General features: G+C 41.8%; 2 non-coding genes across 2 annotated transcripts; one reads left to right on the forward strand and one right to left on the reverse strand.

Annotated features, from left to right (window-relative positions):
• Positions 1–3,621: 3,621 nt before the first annotated feature.
• Positions 3,622–3,693, reverse strand: TRNAW-CCA (transfer RNA tryptophan (anticodon CCA)). The gene has a single exon. It is a non-coding gene; the product is annotated as a tRNA-Trp (tRNA).
• Positions 3,694–10,219: 6,526 nt separating this feature from the next.
• On the forward strand, positions 10,220–10,292 carry TRNAR-ACG (transfer RNA arginine (anticodon ACG)). The gene has a single exon. It is a non-coding gene; the product is annotated as a tRNA-Arg (tRNA).
• The last annotated feature ends 9,994 nt before the right edge of the window (positions 10,293–20,286 follow it).

Below are 20,286 nucleotides of genomic sequence, written 5' to 3' on the forward strand. Positions count from 1 at the left end.
AATCCATTGCAGTCAGACTATACTGATTACTTCTTTGACTGCTGTCCATTACGGTAACCATGCCCACTTTGTCTTTGTCGATTGAATGCTGCCACTTGGCCCCTATCACCACAGTCTCCAAGTGTCTCCATTATACTTAGGTGTCTTAATTGAGTTGGGGCAATACCACTGTCAAATCTGACTCATACAAAATACCAATCACAGATTTAAGGATGCTGCACCTCCCCTCACAAATTTCTTCCTCACAGTTGTGGTAAAAGGAGCATCTTCTGTGCAATCCATGTGTTGGTCTGTGGGTCTAACCTGATAAACACACCCTAGGATGCCAATTTTCCTAAGCCTTGGAATGCCTTCTTCTGCAATATACGAAGGGAGGCCTGGTTCTTCAACTTCCTTTAGTGTAGGCCACTGTGAAATCCATGGTTCAGCAACCCAACCAAATAAACTATTGGATCCTTTCCTAACTTCTCGAGCTGAAACAGTGAATGAAGAATCTGTGCTTAGTGAGCCTATGTCAATAAACTCAGGCAGATCCGTCCTTATGTGCCTTGCACCATCATCCCACACCCTTAATAGCCATTCCCACACATATTCCCCAGTTTTCTACTTGTGCATATTAGAAAAGTCAAGCAATTCTTTCAGAGTGTAGTGTATAACCTCCTGTGTTACACTTTCTACTTCATCTTTTGGGGCTCGCTGAGACTTAAGTCTGGTTATAGGTCTAGAAACAGAAATCTACACGGAAATTTTTTGAGTACATTCAGCATTGTCTTGAAAAGCATCTGCTTCAGGCAATGTCACAGGCAATGACTCAGGCAAAGGCACTTTAGATGCAGTTGAGTTAACCTCATTAGATGGGAGTGGAGAGGCTAATAGTTCTACTGGTAGGAGTGATTTAATGGAATTTAGGGGCTCAGTGTCTCCAGCTTCCTAATTGTCTGCCCATATGTCCCCATCTCAGGATTCAGGATCCCAATTCTTCCCAATAAATGCCCTCACTTTAACTTCAGATACCTCTTGAGTTTGCCAGTTGAGTTGGAGTTATTAATTCAGCTGCTCTTATAAAAAAGAGTCTAGGCTGGGTTTTTGACAATAGCAGCTCTCTTACTACAAGAAGTAAGGCTTTCTTTCAAGGCACAAATGGAAAATTTGAGGTGAGTTATGCAGTGCTCAAGCTTTGACTCTGAAGCCCTGAGTTCATCTCTTTCTTTCTCTACTTTGTCTAGCGAAAGTAGGACCAACCAACCAGCTTCCTTATACTTCTCATTATGACAAAATTGTTGAAAGGTATCATACGTGCAATCACCCAGAACCTCATCTTTCACCAGTACCTGATCTATTGGTGGTGATATTTTTTGTCTTTGAATTGGCACTTCATGCCATGAATTAACAGTGCCCTCTTTACTACTTGAAGCAGAGTCATCAACATCTTTAAGACTAATCAGACTTGAGAACCAATTTAGAAAATTCATCCTTGCAATTCTGTTTGTCTAAAACCATTCAGTATCAAATGCCTTAGGCTAGGTTCTCTAGAGAAGCAAAACCAGCAAAGCACATAAATATACATATAATGAGAGAAATTTATATCAAGGAAAGGGCTCGCATGGTCGTAGAGGCTGTATCTTCCCTGGTCCATGGGTCAGAAAAGAGGCTTTTCCTGATTCACGGGCTGGTGAACCAAAGATTGGCAGGCCAGAGACCAGGGCTGTTGCTCAAGAGTTGTGAAGATCGACAAATCCCACGATTGACAGGAAAGATCTCAGGTAAGCTGCTAGCTCAAGTCCTAAGAACCACAGGTCAGACAAACAAGAGCCAGCTGATGGATTTAGAATGAGCAAAAGCCCCTATCATTGCCAGAATATTTGCCCACACTTGATGCAGGTGATTTGCCCTAGGAAACTCCCCTTCAACTGATTGGCTACTCATAGCAGATGCCATCATGGGGGTGATCACTTATCAAATCTCAACAGTGAAGTGATCAAAACATTATACGACTGCCAATACCCTGAGAATCATGGCCCAGCCAAGTTCACACACAATCTTAACCATCACACTCCCTAAGTCCCATACTCTGTACTCTTGACACTAACACTGTCCATCGGAAGCAATCACTTCTAAATCTCTACTAAACCTGGGTCAAATATGTGCTTGTCCTTTTATATTTCGTATTTTACCGTAATTATGAGTTGGTACTGCTGCCCCTTTCACTGGACTGCTTATTTCTTCTGGAGCAGAAGCTCCTATGTATGATTCCTCTTTCAAGAGAGCTGGCCGAACATATGCTCAGTAATTTGTAAAAATAATTTCTATGTTTTCCTCTTTTTAAATAAAACCTTGTCAGTATGAAACATTTGAAAAATACAAGTCAGCAAAAAAGAAACGAATTAAATTAGTGTCTAAATCCCATGCCCAGAGATAACCACTGTTAGTATTGTAGTGTTGGCATTAGCTACTTAGACTTATGAGTCATATGGCTGTAAACCTAACTGGATGATATAGTACCAGTAAACAGTTGCCGAATGCATCTTTTGTCCACTTCCAGTGTCTTAAACATCTTTCTGTATCATGAGTTATTTTTCTTGGATATTATTTTAATGGCTGCTAAAACTTTACTCTGTGATAAATGATACATTTCTTTAACCTGTACTCCCCTGTTAGTGTTTTGTTTTGGTTGGCCAATGAAGATGTGTGTCTGAACCATGCAGCAAAGGACATAGAACATCCCTTACAGAGGAAATGGCATGGGCAAAGTCCATGTGGTGAGAAGGAGCATAATGCATTGAGGAACTGAAAGAAGGCCCCTGTGATATGGAGTTAGTAATCACAGTTAATTGTTTTCTTTTGTGTTAAGCAAGAGAAGTTCAGGATAAGACGTGCACTTAAACACAAGCATAATAAGGAAACTGCTTTAAAAGAGCAAGAGAAGATTTGGAGAGAGGAGTTAGGAGGTTCTGTCAAAATCCCTGGCAAGGAATAATTGGTGGAAGAAAGAGGTCATTGTGGTAATGAAAAGAAGTGGACAGATGGCATGTAACATATTAGGAGGTAAAACTTTGCAAAACTGGCTGCTCAGATTGGGAAGTAAAGAAGAGAAAGTGTAGCCCAGGGCAGCTCCAGGGTCTTGGCTCACGGGGGCTGGGGATGAAACTGTGGGCCGGATGAGAAGAATGCAGGAAATGTTGGAGGCCTGTCAGAAAAGAAAGAGTCGGGAAGGAAAGAGGGCCAAGGAAGAGCCTGAGGACCGGCCAGTACTTAGGTGGATACGGGAATCCTGAGTAGCTAAGGAACGCGAGAAGTGATAAGAAAGGAGACTATGTAGTCCTTGGTGTCAGCGAGGAAACTTAAATATTTTTTTAAAGTAAGGTAGCAAAAGATGCACGACCGATGTGGGGATTCTGTCTCCCATCTTAGAATCCCCAAAGCAAGCAAAAGGCAGAAGAGGAGATACAGTCACATCCCACTGAAATTCTAAAAAGGTAGATCATCTGTTCTCTTTGTGTGGATTCAGTCTCAGGCAGCCCTAACAGGTCTCACACTGGGGATCAACTTCAGGCAACTATGCCTCGAAGGAAAGTAGACTGTCAAATGATTTTTGTTTCTCTCTCCAAAATGTAATCACTGTGACCCCGGCGTGATTTGAACACGCAACCTTCTGATCTGGAGTCAGACGCGCTACCATTGCGCCACGAGGTCACAGGCAAGGGTGTCTCCGCCTTCCTACCACAGAATTCTGAATCATTCCCCTCCCCTACCTCCAGATTCAAAATATTTATTTCTTTATCATTAACTTTGATTATTTTTCACTCCACCTTTCACAGTTTTGCTAATGCTTCCATGAGAAAAATTAAGGGATTGATCATAGTAAATATTAATCCCAAACGCTCCATATGGGGAAAGAAAAAACAAAAGGAAAAACGTTCAATCTTTCCACTCGTCGAAATTTCTCTATTTTGAGAATAAACATATATATATTCGTTTTAGACCCTCAGTGAAGCAGGAATAAAAACGGCTACAAAGTTGCGGGTATTGCTTTACCTGTAAATTCCCTAAACGCCGCCCTCTTCCGTTACAAACTTCCAGCCTTGCGGAGGCCCGGCTTCGCATCTTCTACCTTGCTCCTCCCTATCCGCGCACCAGCTCCATCTTCAACCTGGAGAAAAGCTGCTTCTTCTCAAGGCATAGCGCCGGTGGCATCTCTTCCCAAAATTCTCACTTCCTCAGTAAGAACCCGTGGGCTGTGCGGGCTCTATTGTGTGCACTTGACATTCACTTTACAAGGTGAGCCCCAGACAAATCGCTTGCATTTACGGAGCGCTTAGCACTGACTGCTATTCGTGTGTTACAAGCTTTTTAATTCGTATTATCTCAGGTATGTGGTAGAAAACGATTCCATTTTCTACCTGGATGGTGAAGATCTGAAAGCCAGGCCTTTGACAATAGTAACATGTTAGAAACAGAAATTCTCAGCCACACCCCCAAAATCCACACCCTAAAAAAATCTAGACATACTGAATTTGACACTCTGGGCTTGAGGCCCAGAAATCTGTGTTTTAAGAAACCTTCCAGGTGATCATGCTGCACGGACAAGTCTGAGAATCTCTGACCCATCCTAGAGACCCTATACTTTATGCTCTCGAGAAAGTAAACTTCCAGTCTTCTTCCAGAACTGAGGAAGGGCAGTTTCCAAATGAAGCTAGTGCTGAAATTCCTGAGACAATGAGGCCATTCTATGCGGGGTGGGATGGGGGTTCTGTGGTGAAAATCTGGTTGCCTGTTTGCTTTTCCCACTATGTGTTTAGGATTCAGCTTCCTAAGGTCTGACAAATCAGCTATCACTTCTTAATAGCCTTTCCAGATTACAAAACTTCGTTGCTCTTATCTCCTCTCTGGAAATTTTTCTCCTATGTAAATTTGTATTTTAGAGTTATTCGAGTGTGATTTCCGGGGAGGAAAAAGTAAATTTTTGTGTTTAATCCACAATCAATCTTTACCTAGATAGCAAGGGAGTGGAGGTTCCCTGGATCTGTGAAGCAACTCGGTTCTGTCTTGGCTTAGTTTACCCCTCTCCTCCTTCAGCTATCAGCTAGAGCATTTCCTCCCTGGCGGGGCCTTTCTCCCTAGTTCCCGTAAAAAGATAAAGCACACTATCAATTAAAGCATTTTTATATATATATTAATATCACCATATTTCAATCATTTTAGCATTATATTCCTCTCCTTGGTGGTTATTCAGTTGTAACTTTACAGTATATTTGATCATTAGGTTAATTTTTGTTACCTAATCGCACACATGAAGAGCAGCAGATTATTTTTCTTTTAAAAAATGTTTTCCGCATCTACTGTGAGGAAACTACATGGCCTAATGGATAAGGCGTCTGACTTCTGATCAGAAGATTGAGGGTTTGAATCCCTTCGTGGTTGCTCGACAGCGTTTGTATTTCTGTTGGAAGAATCCAAAAACGTTTTGTTCGTAGTGGCATTTCTGCTCCCTTTTAATACTTTTCTTTGTTAAAGCTGAAAATAAGAAATTTACTCATTTTCACCCTAAGAGTTTATTCTCCATATATTTCCCCTCCACATTCTTTGCCTTTCTTTTTGTTTCTTTTGTTTTATCCAAGTATCTTTTGTTTATAGCTCATTACCACAAAACAGCCGGTCCATTCTCTAGGTCGGCGCTACTCAAAATTTCCTCTTTGGACCCGCAGCAGCCCCTGGGAGCCGCTTAAAAACGCAAATTTTTAGCTGTACATTCCGCAGCTCCACGCCACCCTCTGTTTACTGGATTAGCATCTCTGCAGGTGAGGCCCAGGAATCCGGGTTTTATCAAGTTATCCAGGTGATGCCTGTATGCACTCGAGTTTGAGAACCGCTGGAGACTTTACAATCTGCATACTGTCGCTCTCTTCCCGTCCACTTGGCCAGAAAGTGCAAACTCTTCGGAGCCTTTTAGCGCTCATCAACCTGAGTTCCCAGGTTGCTACGCAAAGACTGGGAGGCGCGGCAGGAGGGAATGCACCGAAAAAAACCCATTGCCGTCAAGTCGGTTCCGACTCATAGCGACCCTATAGGACAGAGTAGAACTGCCCCCATAGAGTTTCCAAAGAGCTCATGGTGGATTTGAACTCCCGACCTCTTGGTTAGCTAGCAGCAGTAGCACTTAACCACTATGCCACCAGGGTTTCTTAGGAGGGAGAGGGAGGCAAAAAAAAAGGGCAACAACCATGACCAGAATGACTCTCACATATGTAGAAGGAATGGTAGAATGAAAACAATCACTATCTCTAACCCCCAGAGAAATAGTAGACCTAGGCAAAGAACATTAGCGATCTTAAAACCATTAGGCAAAGGGTTCCTGGGAAATAACAGAGGTGCAAGGTACTAAACTTACCACTCACCAATTACTTGCCAATTGGAAAGTGAAAACAGAGAGAACCCTGGGAGCACTACTTTATTTTCATTATCATTGGGATATACTGACTAGTGCCTCTTGATGTGAGGTAAGTACTGTTTAAAGTACACCGTATCAGGCCAAAATTTTTTAACATGAATCTAATCAGTTAATCAAAAGGATAGAATCAATCCTTTAGACTTCCACTGTACAGGAAATGTTGTTGTTGTTTGGTGCTGTGGAGTTGGTTCCAACTCATAGGGACCCTATACACAACAGAATGAAACACTGCCCAATCCTGCACCATCCTTACAATAGTTGTTATGCTTGAGCTCATTGTTGCAGCCACTGTGCCAATCCACCTCACTGACGGTCTTTCTCTTTTCCGCTGACCCTGTACTCTGCCAAGCATGATGTTCTCCAGGGACTCATCCCTCCTGACAACATGTCCAAAGTATGTAAGGCACAGCCTCGCCATCCTTGCTTCTAAGGAGCATTCTGGCTTTACTTCTTCTAAGACAGATTTGTTCATTCTTTTGGCAGTCCATGTTATATTCAATTTTCTTCGCCAGTACCGAAATTCAAAGGCTTCAATTCTGCTTCCTTCTTCTGTATTCCTTGTCCAGCTTTCACATGCATATGATGCAATTGGAAATACCATGGCTTGGATCCGGTGCCCCTTAGTCTTCAAGGTGACATCTTGCTCTTCGACACTTTAAAGAGGTCCTATGCAGAAGATTTGCCAAATGCAGTGCATCTCTTGATTTCTTGACTGCTGCTTCCATGGCTGTTGATCGTGGATCCAAGTAAAATGAAATCCTTGACAACTTCAATCTTTTCTCCGTTTATCATGCTATTGCTGATTGGTCCAGTTGTGAGGATTTTTGTTTTCTTCACGTTTATATTTTTCTTTATGTTTATGTACAGGAAATAGAGGAATAAATTAAAAGATTGTGTGAGGATACAACGAGACAAATCCACAAGACAATTGGCTTGGACTTTTTAAAAAAGACAATGTCAAAACAAAGCAAAAACAACAAAAATGATACAATTCTTGTCTAGGTTAAAAGAGATTGAGGAAACAATGAAATAAATGAATGGCCTTTGACTGGATCCTGTTTAAAAACAGTTCTGAAACACGTTTTGTTGTTGTTATTAGTTACTATCCATTATTATTACATCTTTATTAAAATAAAAAATAGTATGGAATAGATGATATATGGTAAGATAGAGTACCTTGTAAAGAACCTATGGGCATCTGTAATTGTGGTTGACTGGTTAAGATGAAGGACTAGAATTTCATTGGGATCACCCTTTGCAACTTGGAGCATTAACTTTTATGTCTTCATCTCCATCTCTGCCCACTAATTACCATATTATAGTGCAAGCTACTTTTTTAGGTATTAAACTTTCCCTTGGATCTTTTACAAGTTACCTAACAATGGATTTCTCATTGCCCTGGAAGAAATTGTTTTGGATGACTAAACTAAGTCAAGGGAACTCATAGAACCTTGTTTTGTTTCAATTCTGAGGCTTCTTGGGTTCAAATTCCCATTGACTGAAAAAAATCAAGCTAAAAGAAGGTCTTCACATAGTTGCATTTAGAACGACACAGTAATCCCACCACTTCCTTTTCTACAGCCATAACTGATGCAGCACTTGATTTAGGTCGCGATGTCACCTAAATCAAGATCCTGAGAAGACAGCTGCCTATTCAAATGACTGGAAGAAATCCATATTTGTATCCATTCCAAAGAAAGGTGATCCAAAAGATTGCAGAAATTATCAAACAATATCATCACTATCACACAAAAGTAAAATTTTGCTGAAAATCTTTCAAAAGTGGTTGCAACCGTGCATCAACAGGAAACTTCCATAAATTCAAGCCAGCTTCAGAAGAGGTGTGGAACAAGGGATATCATGGCTGATGTCACATGGATCATGGCTGAAACCAGACAATACCAGAAAGTTGTTTACCTGTGTTATTTTTTTTTTTAATTCTTGCAAATAGATTTTTATCTTTATTTAATTTCTATCAAGCATTTGGGATAATATTTAAATGATTAGCCTGATCAATCGTAACGCTATGCTGGAAGAAACAGATTTGATGGTGCCTTCTAAAATATATATTCTCCTCACATTCTTAGCTTCCACCCAAATCCTTGCCGATGTAAATATTTTGTGGCCTTTCTCTAGAAACCAAAATTCCTGCATCTGGTGTAAATAGATAACTCCTGTGCAGGAACTCAGGTGGTGGAGAGAAGAGCACTAAAGGTTCTTGCTAATTTCAGAAAGTCAACATATGAATCAAAAGAAGTTCCAAGGTCCTAGTGCCACCTCACATAAGAGGTGGGGCAAATTAAGGCAATGTTCCCAGGCCACATCAGAGAGAGAGGATGAAAAAATTCTAGGGAGCTTGAGGGTAAATGAAGCCATGTAGAAAAAGTATTAACTATGGACATGCTAGATTAGTCTAAACTTTTAAAGGGCACCACAGTGCTTTTTCTAAGCTAAATCTGAGTTAATGGCAAGAGTCATCCTATTAAAGCAAAGGATGGAATTTGTCTAAACTATTTTTGCAATGGGTAACATTAACCAGGTCTCATGGGTGTGACTGACATTAATTATCATTCTGTATTGTAGCTGAGCTCCCCAGAATTCAGGATGAGTGGGAAATAACAGAGTCAGATGGTACAGTTGCACTGGATGGTCCAGCTCAGTCCCCAGCCTGAAGAATCAGCAAATACTCTTCCCCAATCAAAGCCTGAGACTCTGATGTAAAACGTTATCCAGCTGGGCATCTTTTCTTTTCAATAAACAATTCACCATTTGAGGAAGTATTGGATTCAGAGTATTATCAATGCGTGTTTTTTGGTATCCCCAAGGGCTACCATGTTTTTTTGACTATGCGAAGGTGTTCGACTCAGTCAATCTTAACAAATTATCAATAACATTGCAAGGAATGGGAATTCCAGAACACTGAATTGTGCTCTTGAGGAACCTGTGCTTAGACCAAGAGACCGTTCTTAGAACAGAATAAGGGGATATTGCGTGGTTTAAAGTCAGGAAAGGTATGTGTCAGGGTTGTGTTCTTTCACCATACTTATTCAATCTGTATGCTGAGCAAATAATCCAAGAAGCTGGACTATATGAAGAAGAATGTGGCGGCACGATTGGAGGAAGACTCTTTAACAGTCTGTCCTATACAGATGAAACAATCTTGCTTGCTCAAAGTGAAGAGGACTTGAGACACTTACTGATGAAGATCAAACACTACAGCCTTCAGTGTGGATTTCACTTCAACATAAAGAAAACAACAATCCTCACACCTGGACTCAGGTGCGCCCCACCCACGACAAGGTATTTTCAATCACCTCATATGCATTTTTTTTTCATATGCATGTGAAAGCTAGACACTGAATAAGGAAGATGGAAGAAGAATCAATGCCTTTGATTTTGGTGTTGATGAAGAATATTGAATATACCTCAGACTGCCAGAAGAACGAACTAATCTGTTTGGAGCAAGTAGAGCCAGAATGCTCATTGGAAAGGAGGATGGCAACACTTCATCTAACATACTTTGGACATGCTATCAGGAGGGCCCAGTCCCTGGAGAAGAGCATCATGCTTCGTAGAGTAGAGGGTCAGAGGAAAAGAGGAAGACCCTCAATGAAACACGTTGAGCAGTGACTACAACAATGGGCTCAAGCATAACGACTGTGAGGATGGCGCAGGACAGAGCAGTGCTTCTTTTTCCTGTACATAGGGTACCTATGAATCAGAACCCACTCAAGGGCGCCTAGAATTTACTACGATGCTGCTTCTCTGTTTGGGCCAGTGGCGCAATGGGTAACGCGTCTGACTACGGATCAGAAGAATCCAGGTTCAAATCCTGGCTGGCTTATTACCCTTCTCTAATTTTGAAGTTCCACAAAAAAAAAAAAAAAGTTACTGTGGAAATATTAGGTTCTGAGAAATAACTCCACCAGGAATTTCATTCTCTCACTGGCAAGTATTTGTTCTGTATCTACCAAGTACAAAGTACAGTGAGGAATGAAAGACATCAGAGAGACTATTAGTGCTGCCTTTTGTTCTCATTTCTCTCTCATTCGAACTAAATACAAAGGAGCTATTGCTGCCTCTTACACTCTTCTGTAGGTGTTTTTGTGTCATTTGTTTGACTGATTGATTTAATTATGAAGAAATAACACTGTCTTAGGCTGGGTTCTCTAGAGGAGCAAACCAGTGAAGAGTGCATGTACATATATAAATACGTATCCAGTTGCCACTGAGTCTGTTCCAACTCGGACCACAGAATAGAACAGGCACATAGGATTTGCAAGAAGCAGCTGGTGGATTCTAACTGCCTGTGGTTACCAAACAGAAGATTTAAACACTGCAGCACCAGGGCCCCCTAATTAAGCAGTCCTTTTTAAAATCCTTCTTGAGTCATCCCAATTGGAACATGTTCTCTCCTGTTGAGACCCTGACTGATAGAAACCCAGATAGAGATGATGAGGCCATTATGAGTGGCTGGAAATAGTTCAGAGGAGGGGTGGCTAATAGAGAATATTATCAATGTTTTGAATATTGGGCAAAAACATGAAAATAGACATATACTATTTTATAATAGTTTTAAAAATACAGAAGGATCACTGGGTCTTTAGCCTGCTTTTTAAGGAGGAGATGAAGACCTGGTAGCAAACAGGAATTGCTTGTGATACTCAAATTCTCTCTCAAAAAGATGATTCTGAAGGATCAAAGACTCAAGGCTGTATTTATTCTGTTCCAGAGAGAAAGGGATATGGTTTTACCTCTTTTTGCCATTTGAGGAAAACGATGAGCTTTTTTATAACCTAGGAAATATTCCATTTACCTTTTTGTGTGCCTTCTCCTCACGAATCTTTAAGAATGTATTTTCGTTGCTGTTGCATGCCATTGAGTGGATTCCAATTCATAGCAACCCTACAGGACGGAGTAGAACCGCCTCATGGGTTTTCCTAACCTGTAATTTTTAGTGGAGCAGATCTTCTACTCTTTTCTCTGGCAGGCCTGCTGATGAAACGTGATTCCTGTGGTCAGGGAGGCTAAGAGTTCATTAGATAAAATTTTGATCATAAAAACAACAATTATAACATAGTTTCTTTAAGTCTGCAGATGGCTATTTTAGCCAGGACACTTTAACTTGCAATTGATTTAAATGAACTACAAATTATTTTATCAGAAACAACCACTTGTTAGCTCCCTTATATTGGCTTAGGTTGACACTAATTGTGCATTGGTAGCTTTTAGGAGGTTTCTTACAGTTGAATTTCCTGTATTATTAACAATTCAGCTGCTTTATTTCCGTTTTTCCTGAGCAGCTTTCATTTTAAATTCTCTATTTTTGTTAGTAGGGAGTTCCCCTATTCTGAGAAGGTAAGCATAATAAGGGCTCTGATTCTTAGAGATTTGGCTTTAAGGAAACCCAAATAACCCGTTGCCCTCTAGTCTGACTCATAGCAACCCTACAAGACAGGATAGAACTACCCTGTATGGTTTCTGAAGCTGTAATTTCTGCATTTTTCTCCTGCGGAGGAGTGCCTGGAGGGTTCAAACCCCCACCTTTCGGTGCTTTACCAGTTTTCTAGGAAAAATAACTCTTCAAGGCACCTAACCAAGGTGAAAAGTAAGCAGCCAAGGTGGCAGTAACATTGCAACTCACTACCCCTGGTTTAAGAAGCCAGTGCTCTAACCCTTGAAAAACCCAGCCTTAAAAAAAAATCTAACCCTTTGAGGTCAAGTCAGTTCCAACTCATAGCAACCCTATAGCTTTTAAAAAAAAAAAAATAGCTTTAGGAGGCACCTATTACCCTCCTTGTCCTGAAGCTGATGACTTACACAGTCAAACACTGGCTTTTTAGTTTTATTTGGTTCCTAGAAAACTTGACGCTCCACCCTCATTCCTTCTCTGGTTTTCTGGGATGTTTTCAAACAAGTTCCACACTCTCTGCAAGTTTTAACATCTCCTCCAAGGACTTTTGTCAGAAGAAGTACAGGGCTCCTAATATACATCCTGAGAGTCTGCTACTTTTGCTCCAATCCAGTGTAGTCGAGACTGGGGTTCTACACGTCGACAAGAAATGGTGATAACTGTCAAGATACTGAGTTTGGGGTGAGGTCTTCGGTGCCCTCTTGATTTTACTTAGAGACAGGCCCTCCGCTCTGCAGTACTTTTCTCAGGGGTTGGAGCCCAGATATTCCGAACTTCAGTTCTTAGAGCCTTGGGGGAAAACACGCGAACTCTGTCTCATTTTCCCCGATACCAGAAACCAGAAGTGCCTGACTGAGGGGGGAGACTAGGGGTGCAGCAGTCTGGAAGGGTGAGCTGCGGTGACCTCCTGGGAACAGAAGCCTAATCCAGAGGCTTCTCCTGTTGTGCCCTGGTCTTTGAGGCTAAAAGATTATTTCCAGCCTGGATCCAGGTCTGAAATCCTGGGGCTGTGTTTCTTATTCTCCACCGGGTGGCGTTGAAATCCAAGCGCGCTGTGGCAAAGAAACCAGAAAATTGTTAAAAGGTAAATCCCGCTATCATTGGAGCTTTGAGGGGCGCTTCAAAATAGCTATTCGGGGACTCGGTATAGAAAAACAGCAACCATAACGTAAGGAGAGCGGAATAAAAAGCAAACTCAACCGTGGATCCTAAACCTCCTGTTCCACGTCAGGGGCCCTACCCTACAGGCCATCCGAAAAGGAGCAAGAACTGTTTTCCTCGCTACGTTCATACCCAGAAAAACCCAGTGCCATCGAGTTGATTCTGACTCTTTGCGACCGTATAGGACAGAATAGAACTGCCCCACAGAGTTTCCAAGGAGCGCCTGGAGGATTCGAACTGCCCACTCTTTGGGTAGCAGCTGTAGCACTTAACCACTACAAAACGAAACCCAGTGCCATCGAGTCGGTTCCGACTCCTAGTGACCCTATAGGGCAGAGTGGAACTGGCTCATAGAGTTTCCAAGGAGCTCCTGGCAGATCAAACTGCTGAACCTTTGGTTAGCAGCCCTAGCACTTAACCACTGCGACACCAGGGTTTCCACTCACTAGTTCCCACCCACTGCCCTAGAGTGCATTGGGACTCAGAGTCGCTAGTGAGGAGGTGGGAAATCCAGGCTCTGTGCATCTGTTCCATCTGGGGATACGGCTCTCTCGGTTTCCAGAAAAGAGGCTGCAAAATCTGCTGTTTAAGATCATGGCAGTCAGTCAGCTCTTCAAAAGGTCTCAAAAGCAAAAAACCAAAACTGTTACCATGGAGTCCATTCTGACTCATAGAGATGTTGTAGGAGGGAGTAAAATTGCCCTATATGGTTTAAAAGGAGTAGCCTGTGGTTTCCAGCTGTTGAATTTCCAACCTTTCGGATTAGCAGCCATACCTCTCAACTGCTGCACCACCAGGGCTACCAAAAGCCTTTGCATCATAAGAAAAGCAATCACACACTCCCCCTCTTCACGCTTTAGGTCAAAAAAAAAAAAAAGGACAGGCAAAATAATGTCCCATGTGACCTGGAGTTCATAAATGCAAAGGATGGGAAAACAAAACAAAACAAGAAGTCAGCATATTAATGCAGCTGAGAGTGAGGAGAATCAGGGGGTGAGGGGTGATTTTTGTCACTGCTCTCCAGCAGCCAGTTTACTGAGCTTTTAAGGATTTGGGGAATCAATTAAATCAGGATTCAGAAAATATAGGACCTGGCCTGGCCGATTGTTTATGTGACAATAAACCAGATACTTAATTGTCCCAAACTTTTCTGTATTGTTATTTATTTCCACCTCTTGTACAAAAGGAAATCTTTGCCTAATTGGAATTTCTTGTAATGAGTGTTTGCAGAGCAAATATTGCACTGATTTCCAAATCTAGGACTGTATTCAAAAGAGGAAATTGAAAATGCAAGAACGTTCATGTTCATGTCAAAGACTTTCTTGTTGTGGTCGGCCCAGCCCTTGAAGCTCCTGTCCACAACTGGTCAGGAAGGGAAGGATGAGCAGTGGACTTGGGTATATCTAGGTTGGAGCAGTATATTGACAGGAAGTGCCAGAAATTCAAGCTGGATTTGGAAGAGCATGTGTAACAACGGATATCGTTCCTGATGTCAGATGAATCTTGGCTAAAAGCAGAGCACGCCAGAAAAATGTTTACCTGTATTTTATTGACTATGTAAAGGCATTCAACTGTGTGGATCATAACAAATGACAGGTAACAATTCGAAGAATGGGAATTTCAGAACACTTAATTTTGCTCATGTAGAACCTGTACGTAGACCAAAAGGTAGTCTTTGAAACCGAACTAGGGGATACTGCGTGGTTTAAAATCAGGAAATGTACCCGTCAGCACGGTATCCTTTCAACATATTTATTCAATCTGTATGCTCAGTAAATAATTGGAGAAGTGGACTCTTCTAAGAATAACATGACATCAGAAATAGAGGAAGACTCATGGTAGACAATCACACAATGCCGGAAATCGTGGCGTAGCCAAGCTGACACACACATTTTTGTGGGACTCAGTTCAATCCTTGCCAACCCATTGAAAACCTACAATGTGCACATGGCAGAACCTTGCTTGCTGAAAATGAAGAGAATTTGATGCACTTACTGATAAAGACCAAAGACTACAGCCTTCAGTATGGATTACACTTCCACATAAAGAAAACAAAAATCTTCACAACTGGACCAATAAACAACATTATGATAAATAGGAAACATATTGAAATTGTCAAGAAGTTTATTTTACTTGCATTTACAATCAATGCACGTGGAAACAGAGGTCAAAAAATAAATTGACGTATTGCATTGGGCAAATCTGCTGCAAAAAAAAGCCCTCTTTAAAGTGTTCAAAAGCAAAGATAGCACTTTGAGAACTAAGGTGCGTCTGACCCAAGCCATAACATTTTCAGTCATCTCATATGCATGGAAAATGTGAACAATGAAAAGGGAAGATCAAAGAAGAATTGATGCTTTGAATTGTGGTATTGGAGAAGAATATTGAACATACCTCAGACCGCCAGAAGAAAGAACAAATTTGTCTTGGAAGAAGTACAGCCAAAATGCTCCTTGGAAGAGAGGTTGGTGAGAATTCATCTCACATGCTTTGGACATGTTATAGGAGGGGCCAGTCCCTGGAGAAGGACATCATGTAGAGGGTCAGCACAAAAGGCAAAGACCCTCAAAGAGATGGACTGACACAGTGGCTGCAACAATGATTGTGAGGATGGCGCAGGAATGGAGACTGTTCTTTTCTGTTGTACATGGGGTTGCTATGTCAGAATCGACTCAACAGCATATAACAACAACAGCAGTAGTATTAATCAGTATTCCAGCAGGAAGCAAGTCACACATTCAAAGAGTGTATTGAGGGGAGATCATTGCAAGGCCTCTTTATAGAGTTAAGGAAACTAATAAGATGTGAGGAAACCCTGAGGGATGAGAACACTGGGAGTCTTAACATCCCTAGGCATAAAGGGGCGGGGGAAGGAGTGGAGCTGCCAGAACCTGGCAAGAGCTCTCGCCATGGCAGAGGAGTCACCCATCAGGAGCTGTGCCCATGGGAGAAACACAGCCTCGAAGGGAATGAGTGGAAGAAATACTTGCATCTACCTCTCTCTCTTCCTGCCACCTGATCTCTTGCTAGTGCTTCCCATTGGAATTCTGAATCCAACCAGAAGCCAGGGACCAAGAAAGCCCAAGTAAAGCAGCCTTCCAAGGTAAAGAGAAGAGCAGAAAATGGACCTGGATGGGCAAATGGAGAATAAATCAGCACACTGGGGTTGTAATTTGTGTGACCCCTTCCTACTTTTGGTTGGGCATGAATTTCTATTCTATGTAAACCTTGGATAATAAGGTAAATCGGAACTTGAGCAGCTTATAGGAAATATTTACCTCTAGACATTTTTTGTTAGGGGCATAGCCATTGTAAGAAGGATTACAAATATATTTGCCATAAACTTTCACGAAGTTAGGATGCAGCCATCAAATACAGATTCCTCCCAACAGATGCACACTAGTGAGACTAGTATGCGGAATGCATCTCTTCTGTCCAGTAAGGCTGAAGAGGCACCTGTTTCTGGGGAGAATGTGGTAAAAGTCTGTCTTCAAGCTATAACTTGGTTTATGCCAAGCAGCCAGGCGAGGATGCAGTTATATTTCTCGGTTGTACTGTTTCTGCTGAAGGGCAACATAGTCTGTTTCTCTTGGGGAGTCTGGGAGGTTCAGAACAGTATTTTGTAAACCTCTTTCTACTTATACTCTGTCTTGGTTATCTAGTGCTGCTATAACAGAAATTCCACAAGTGGATGGCTTTAACAAAGGGAAGTTATTCTCCCATAGTAGGCTAGAAGTGTGAATTCAGGGCACCAAATGTAGTGGAAAGCCCTCTCTCTCTGTCTCAGCTCTGGAGGAAGGTTCTTGTCATCAATCTTCCCTTGGTCTAGGAACTTCTCTGCACAGGAACCCCAGGTTCAAAAAATGAGCTCTGCTTGTGGTGTTGCTTTTTTGGTGGTATGAAGCCTCCCACTCTCTGTTCACTTCCCTTACCTTTTATCTCTTGTAAGATAAAAGGTGATGTGGGCCACACCCCAGGGAAACTCCCTATAAAATGGATCAGGGATGTGACCTGAGTAAGGGTGCTACATCCCACTTTAATCCTCTTCAACATAAGCTAATCTGTTTTTTTTTTTTGGGGGGGGGGTAATCTGGTCTCATTAACCACAGGCAGAGATTAAGATTTACAATGCTTTCAGAAGTTACGCCAAATGGAGGAGAACCACACAATACTGGGAATCGTGGCATAACCAAGTTGACACATAATTTGGGGTGCACTATTCAATCCATGACATACTCCTATAATGAATTCTCTTTGTAAAATGCATAATAATGATCTATATTCTGATGTCGTAATGTTTCTCTGATACCAAACCAAAAAAAAAAAAAAAAAAACCAATTGCCGTCAATCAATTGCAACTCATCATGACCCCACCTGTTGCAGAGTAGAACTGAGCTCCACGGAGTTTTCAAGCCTATGACGTTTCGGAAGCAGATCAGCTTTTCTGAGGTGACTCTGGGTGTGTTTGAGCCTCTAACTTTTCAGTTAGCAGCTAAGTTTTTAACCATTTGCACCACCAAGGACTCATTTCTCTAATACTGATGGTCAGCAAAGTTGTCGACTAGACAATATCAGTTACTGGTTCACAAAACTGTAAACTTGCAGCAGAATATAATTAAATGCACTACTGTGTTCATTAAGGAACTCTTTCTACAAATTAAAAATAAATAAATCATCAATCAATCGATCAACAGAAGTAAAGAAAATGCTTAGTAATACAATTGATTTACATTCTCGCACAACCTCTGTATATCAAAATGGTGCTGACTGGTAGCAAACACATGATCTGCAGATCACATTTTCAGTGGCTGTGCTCTACATCAGATTCTATGGAGATACCATCATAGGCATTTACTTCAAAATGGCAAGTACACACTGACAGTGATCAAACACATTGGTATGACCTTGAATGCATAGGTAGCGAGCTGGTTCTGTTGGACTAAGTGGTGGTACACAAAGCAAAGAAAGTTCCCAGTTTTGTAATCGAGTAGTTCCTTTTGAAGGCAGGTATCTGACAAACAAGGCTCAACTAGAATTCATAATATCTCTGCTTAAACCTAAAGAAAGCTCAATGTGGTCATAATTGTTACAGACAGCCCTTTTAACTCCCTAACAGGTAATGGAAGAAGCACTTTTGCCTCCTTGTTTCTAGGAGGGGAAGGAGGCAGCACTAGAAGCTGAGAAGGTATAGATTCATTTCTAGCTAGGCATAAATAACTTTAGCTAGGTTCAAAGAGGCTGGAAGGAACTCCCAAGAGTGCCAAAGATTCCATAAAGCAGCCATGCAATTTCGCTTCCAGGAAGAGGTGGAACACAAGAGCATATTGGCCTTGTGGGAAGTCTGCAGATAGTCTTTTTCACCTTCGTAGTCGTCGGGTCAGCACTGGGTTGTTGGGTTAGTACTGGGTAGGTAAAGAAACATATTACAGCACACCACAGGGCAGAAAGAAGGCTAATAGAGCTTCCAGTGCAGCACAATTCAGTGGGTAGTGTGCTTAGTTCTCTGTTTTCCATAGAGCTCGAAGCCCTAGATTCATACTCCAAAAGCACTCTAAGTCATACTTTTCCATAAATGGAATCTTGTCCAGAATAGAGAGAAATTGTTAGCCTGAGAAGCCTGGAGTTGGTTCCAAAACAAGCAGGTCTGGATCCTTTCCCTTCCCCTAATGTCAAATATGAATACAAGCTCTCAGTCTTGTTTGAAATTTGAGCTCCATTATTTGAATTTCTTTTCTTTCTCTTTTATAGTGTTAATTTATGATATTATATTTTAGTCATGATTATCGTTACAGAACTATGGTTGCATTGGAAATTGCCCGAAAAACCAGGGACAAAAAACAGTAACATTGGTTTGTTCAAAATCTGTAATTTGACAGCCTCGTGGGGGTGGGGTGGGGGGAATAGCTCATTTGGGATCCACTCAGCTAGGGTGGGTTGAAAGCTGAGGCTAGAATCATCTGAATGGTTGTTCATTCATCAGTCTGTTTGAGGCACCACCTGAGTCTTTCTGAGGTCTGAACAAAGGGTTTACAATCATGCCCTTAGCTTCATCTTTAGACCCTGCTTTCCTGAACAATGCCTTGGGTCTGATGTTTTCCCAGAAGGCTTTTTGTTAATTGAAGCATTGTTTGTCATCTGGAGTGGCTGAAACTGTGACAGTTTTATTTTTTAATAACCACCAAGTCATGGTTCCTTTAAAATTAATGATTCTTTCTTTATTTTATGTCTCTGTCTCATAGGCACACACTCTTCCTACTGTAGGCAGCTAGAAAACGCCAGGGGTCACCTTCAACACATTGCCTGGAAATATCCTTAGCTAAATCATCCAGTGCCTTAGGTATAGTTTTTACTTTCTGCCTTACCACAGTGACAGTATTGCTAACCTTTCTGTCAGTAGATAACAAGGGCCCCCTCTCCTTCTACTTCTAATATTTTCCTCATTCTCCTGACTAGGCAGCAGATAAAAACAGTCTTCCTGTTTTGGGGACCTTTCACTAACAGTCTCCTGAAGGTCTTGCCAGTTTCCACTTGCTGCCTAGTCCCAAAGCCACATGCCTTGGGGTGTGTTACAGCAGAATCTCATTTTCAGGTAAAGATATATAGATATAAATCTGAATTAGTTTGTGCTCGTTATGGATTTACTGACTTTCAGCCCCAAACCATCCTTTTACCTGCTTTGTGAAAATATATCTGGGTCTTTAAAAATATTTTTCCTTTGCTTCCTAGTACTGAGGATTTACCTGGAGAGACTGCAAGACGAAGAGGTTTTTGCTCCTTGGTGTCCAGGAGATGCTTGGCCTGCGGCTTCCCCAGTGCTCTTGCCCCATGCATGGCTTTCTCCTGAATCAGAAGGTCTAAATTTCGTCTGAATGGCTCTGGAAACTTTCCAGAATTCTCTAGTTCAGGACTTTTCATTTGTCGACTGTTTGGTTTGAGTTGCGAGAGATGCCTCTTTCTCTGCTGCGCTTGGCTATGGGATTGGTACAGGTGCGCTGGGACGTTGGCAAGAGTATTCAGGGCTGGGCATCTTTGAGGCAGAAAGGGTTGCACTATGGACACTGGGGAGAGAATGAAGGTCCAGAAACGGAGAGTGATGTTCCAGTACTTGGGGGCCCCCAAAACAGGGCGACGCCGAAAGGGCGAGCTGGTGTGATCTCAAAAGCAGGAGGAGAGTTAGGGCGGCCAAGACCTAGAAGAAACCTTAGGTGTTGAGGGCCTGAAGGGTAAACTTTGAACAGACCCTGACCCTAACAAAAGAAAACCC

Source organism: Elephas maximus, chromosome 1, assembly GCF_024166365.1.
Source record: "Elephas maximus indicus isolate mEleMax1 chromosome 1, mEleMax1 primary haplotype, whole genome shotgun sequence".
NCBI classification, from domain to species: Eukaryota; Metazoa; Chordata; class Mammalia; order Proboscidea; family Elephantidae; genus Elephas; species Elephas maximus.